The 5,788-nt window shown below is 39.3% G+C and overlaps 1 long non-coding RNA gene across 1 annotated transcript; it reads right to left on the reverse strand.

Moving 5' to 3' along the window:
- Window positions 1-4,021: 4,021 nt before the first annotated feature.
- LOC311077857 lies at window positions 4,022-5,266 on the reverse strand. Its single transcript, XR_014605008.1, has 2 exons — window positions 5,001-5,266; window positions 4,022-4,920 (listed from the first exon to the last, which is right to left on the reverse strand). It is a non-coding gene; the product is annotated as an uncharacterized lncRNA (long non-coding RNA).
- Window positions 5,267-5,788: the final 522 nt, after the last annotated feature.

Consider the following 5,788-nt stretch of genomic DNA (forward strand, 5'->3'; position numbering starts at 1 on the left):
CTTGCAAGAAAATGACATCTATGAAAAGTTTGTCTGGATTCAGGCCGCATCATAGCACTGAAACTGCGCTCGTTAAAATCACAAATGATTTACTCTTAGCTTCTGACCAAGGCTGTATCTCAATACTAGTTTTACTTGATCTTAGTGCTGCGTTCGATACTATAGATCACACAATACTCTTAGATCGACTACAAAATTATACTGGTGTTCAAGGACAAGCATTAAGCTGGTTCAGATCATACCTATCAGACCGCTACCATTTTGTCCGATCATAACTCCAGTAAACTATGGAGTGCTGCAGGGATCTGTGTTAGGCCCTCTGTTATTCTCAGTATATATGATGCCACTTATAAGGAAACATGGAATTAGTTTCCATTGTTATGCTGATGACACTCAAATTTATATTTCATCACGACCGGATGAAAACGCTAAATTATCCAAATTGACAGAGTGCGTTAAAGATATAAAAGATTGGATGACGCGCAATTTTCTTTTATTAAATCCAGACAAGACAGAGGTAATACTTATCGGTTCCAAAAACCGCCTACAAAACCTCGCTCACTACAACTTTAATATAGTAGGATGTCCTGTTACTTTATCCTCTACAGTAAAGGACCTGGGTGTTATACTAGACTGCAACCTGTCTTTTGAAAATCATATTTCACATGTTACAAGAACAGCCTTTTTCCACCCTAGAAACATTGCTAAGCTACGTAACATGCTATCAGTTTCTGATGCAGAAAAGTTAGTTCATGCGTTCATGACCTCGAGACTAGATTACTGTAATGCTTTATTAGCTGGTTGTCCTGCATCCTCTATAAACAAGTTACAGTTAGTCCAAAATGCCGCCGCTAGAGTTATTACTAGATTTAAGAAAATATGATCATATAACACTGATTTTATCATCACTACATTGGCTACCTATAAAGTCCCGTATTAATTACAAGGTATTGCTACTGACTTATAAAGCCCTAAACGGCTTAGCTCCAGTCTATTTAACGGATCTTCTATCGCCCTATAATCCATCGCGCTCTTTAAGATCACTAAATTCAAGGCTTTTGGTCATACCTAGGATATCCAGATCCACCAATGGAGGGGAGCATTTTCACATTTAGCTCCAAAACTCTGGAATAGCCTTCCTGATACTGTTCGTTGCTCAGACTCGCTCTCCCAGTTTAAAACTAGATTAAAGACGCATCTTTTCAGCCAGGCATTCATATAATACTTTTAATCTTACAGTTAAATTCGGTCTGTAGTTCATAAACGCCAGAGGTGAACTGGCCCCCGACTGAGCCTGGGTTCTCCCAAGGTTTTTTTTTTCTCCATTAGATCACCTGATGGAGTTTTAGGACACCATTAGGTCACTTGATGGAGTTTTTCGGTTCCTTGCCACTGTTGCCTTTGGCTTGCTCAGTTGGGGATATTTTGGGAATATTAATTTATTTTTATCAATCAATAAATTCCACTAGAAACAAACCTTGTTGTATTATTTTAATTTAATACTGTGAAGCTGCTTTGATACAATTTGTATTGTGAAAAGCGCTATACAAATATACTTGACTTGACTTGATATTAATTATAAAACGCATGTGTAGACTGATATTTTTCTAATGACTGGACTCCTTTATTAAGGGAGTATGGATATATAAACAGACGTTTCAATATATTGGTATTAAAGGTGCACTATGTAAGAATTTTGCAGTAAAATATCCAAAATCCACTAAGCCCATGTTATATATTTTGTTTAGTTGGTTACTTACAATATCCCAAATGTTTCCAACTATTTGTAAATCGTGAGAAAATTGCGATTTTTAACCAAGGAAACGGGATGTGTGAGCAGGTGTGAGGGAGTCGCCAGTAAATGGCGGCATATCAGAGTTACCCTCGGTTTCTGCTCGTACTGCCATAGTAACCATGGCGATAGACGTGGACAACTGGGTTACGCCTAGCAGTAGTGGTACGCTCACACTGTTGTTGTTTTGTTCAAACGTTTTGTACCATGGCAAGCAGACTTTGAGACAAGAAGAGGACTAAACCGAGGATCAATATAATTTTCGAGATGCCGAAAGCTCCACGTCCGCGACTAACTTCGACTAACACACGAGTGGTGTCTGTCAAGAGTGTTGCATGTATTTTATTAAACAAGTGAGCAAATGTTATATAACGAAACAAATTAATGTTATATAACGAAACATGATGAAATGTTAGAATTTGACCACTGTTATTCTAATATTGATCTAGCTTACTGCTAGTCTCATACAGCAAACAAACGAACAAATAGAAACACTATAACTTTCAACACTCAAATGCAGTTTAGTGTGATAGTGTAACTGTTAGACCAAGTGAAACAGCGCTGCGTTTCCTCACAAGTTTCATTCGTCTAATAAACTGACTTGTGTGAGTAGTAATTCAGCACTTGCGTGTAGTTTGGTAGAATGAAATGTCCTCAATCCATTATATCCGCGCGTGTGGCGCTGATATCTGTCGCTTATTAGCAATTGTGCCCTGCTTCACTCCACAGTCATGTTAAAAACATCAACGTATTCACTCATCCATAAACATTATTAATCCATCAGCTTGACGACAAGATCCATAATTCCACGTAATGCATCATCAACCTACGCCTTTGTTATTGTAAGAGGTTAGCGACCCCTAGCGGCAAAAAAAAGTTATATAGTGTACCTTTAAATGCATTTTCTGATCACTTATTGTGGTGGGGTCCTCTTCCAAACTCCTCACAATAGGGAGAAACACAGGCGTAGTCGAAAAATAGTGACATGCTTTTTTATTATGCCGGCCTCCAAAGTACAAATAGTGAAAAAACTTGCAAGAGGGAAAAAAAACTATTTGAAAATAAATAAATAACTCACTATAATAACGTTACACAAAAAAAACAAACAAAAAAACATCCTCAATAACTCTATTTTTCTTTCCCCACGAAAAATGCAATTCACTAGTTACCTCCTCTGTAACCAGGCCAAGACTGACTTCACAGGCCCAAAGCTGCGACTTTTAAAGCCAGTAGCCCCTCCCTTTAGGCTTAACCATCAATTACACAATATCATCAACACATTGTACTAACTCCAGAAAAGGAATTATATCTATTACACTTTGACATATTTTCAACAATAATTACAACCATCTCCACAAACATTTTCCTTCCCCTTGCATCCCAAATTATTATTACAACCCAAAAACCCATAATTATGCAGTTCACGTGACCATGAAAGCGCGCGAGAATCACGCTATTTAAAAGGCGGAAATGTAACGCTTCGGTTCTGCCAAACTGAATGGGAAACAGAGCAAACCTGCGATGCATCTCGGCACATAGTAAGTATTTATGATGTTCGTTTAAATGTATGCTTAAAGAAGAGTAGAACTACCAAGTGTGCACCCTTGATCGCACTACTTAAACAGTAGAAGAAAAGTACATAACAGCGAGGTTTATGACCGGCTTAATTAAGGCTGAAAGGGAGCGGGGAGTGAGTATGTGCATATGTGTGTATGTGTGTGCGTGTATGTGTGTGTGACCCGCACTCAGTGACGGAGCCACTCCGTCACACTTATATTTCATGTTTTGACTCCAAATGTCCCACTCATAACGCTGGAATTGCCCAATAGTAATTTAAAGATGTGGTAACATTGGATCTGGACGGGAAGGATAACTCTGGGAGGTTTCAAATCGTTACAGCCCTAATTTTAGCCATTACAACTTAGCAAACCTTAGATTCTAGTCTATTTTTGTTCATAAAATGTCAGAAATGCATGTATTATCAAAGTTACATGCATTTTGTAACATTTTGTGAACTAAATTGTAAATGTTTGTAACTTGTAACTGATTTTTTAATATAAAACATTTCACATTGCAATGTTTTCTTGTTTTTATCTTTCTTGTTGTGGCAGTTTGAGACTTTAGGTGAATTCCGACTACGCCACCCAGATGTAATCCGGGAACCCAGAAATAGTTTGAGTACATAAAGCACACAGGTACGCAATGGCTGAGTCAGATACCAGACAATGGTGAAAGTACAAACAGTTTATTGAAAAAGCATAATTTACTAAACACACTTTTTAATAAAGAATCTTAAAACCAGACACGTCACACATTACACACACACACACACACACACACACACAAACACACCACTTCAGAACCTGGGGAATTTGTCCTGGCTATCAGATCAACACTGCAACCACTCGTGCTCTCTCACAACACTACACTCACTGTGAACACTGCAGACTGTCAATCAAACCACCACCACACCCAGAAGACTTCAGGAACCACGAATGGCCCCAGATTCTGAAGGAAAAGGACAAAGAATATTCAATACAAAAAAATGATACACGAAACATGCACTCTCACATCAAGGGTGTCAAAGAAGCATATACAAATCACACGCACGGCCAAACAGGCCAGTTTCTCTATAATGACCGTGCTCAGCACGTTAGCGGGGGATTCTAGACCACCCCACAAACTTCCTGACAGAGAAATGAACGACAATGTCACAAACAGTAGATCAGGTCATCACACAATAATGAATGCAGAATTCGGATTAAACACCCATATATAAACTATATAAATACAAGGGTGACATAGAGAATTTGTCAGTGTGCAATTATTTCCCCCAGCCTCAGTTCAACAGTCGAGGAGTACTGTCAAATTAAGGATCAATTTTAGAAGTGTCCTAGCAGGCTGTACATTCGACGCGTGCTTCGATCAGCTTGAATACAGTCCACGACCGGATGGAAACAGTCACATTTATACGTGAAACGCCATCCCATCCACTTCAGGGTCGTTTAGTGTCACACGTAGATAAACAGTCGGTAAGTAGCGCGAGCCGACAGCGTCTGCCAGCCTTTAGAGTCTGCCGAGCCTTCAAAGGCTGCCAAGCCTGCTGCAACACCTCCACGCTTGTATCGCTGTTAAAAATTAACATTAAGTTAAGGAGATGATCCTCCCACTTTAATTGTTAGTTTAGGCAGAAGAGAATATCACATACCTGTGGTAAATGACTCGCGGTGCTCAATGCACTCAACGTGCTAATAAAAACCTCGTAGTGAAATCTGTTTGCATCTCGTGTCTGCTAATCTCCTCTGCCACACTGCAAGGTAAACGAGTCCCAAATCACCCTTCCTGATCCAAACATTCAAGATGCGTTAGACGCAAAAAGCCCTTACCTCCTGAACCAAAACCGGCGCCCCGAAAGTGACGTCACTTCCCAGAAACGGGATAAACGCTCGCCCAGATGTCCGTCGCATCTCCTTTTATACTCGCGGAAACGCCATATTTGGGGATTAACCCCATAATGGCTGATCACATCACCACATTGTTTTTAGTGACTGAAAGTGTTGAACATCGTGGGAAGAAAAGAATATGGTCAAAAGCAGAAGTTGCTGCTGTGATACGGCATTTTAAAATCCACATAGCCAAAGGCCATTTGACCACAAAATCTGAGTGTCTTCAATGCAAATCTGCTGAAGAGCATGTGCTACAAAACCGGTCAGTACAAAACATTAGGGATTTTGTGAGAAACAGGTATAACAGCCAAAAGGAGAAGTCAGTATAAAAGTGCATGAGTGCTGGTCATGAAATGCAGCCATAAGCTATTACATTTTGTAAGACTGTTTTAGCTTATTTTATTATTTTTAAATGTTGCTGTCTTCTGGGTTATTTACACTTCACTTCTTTGTTGATGTGACTGGTTTCCTATGAGATGTTCCAGTTTCTGTATTCAGTGTAGCTGATTTCTCATTTGTTGTTGTTTTTACCACCAATTTGTTGTTATTT

This window comes from Abramis brama (genome assembly GCF_963993115.1).
Source record: "Abramis brama genome assembly, chromosome: 2".
Taxonomy (NCBI): domain Eukaryota; kingdom Metazoa; phylum Chordata; class Actinopteri; order Cypriniformes; family Leuciscidae; genus Abramis; species Abramis brama.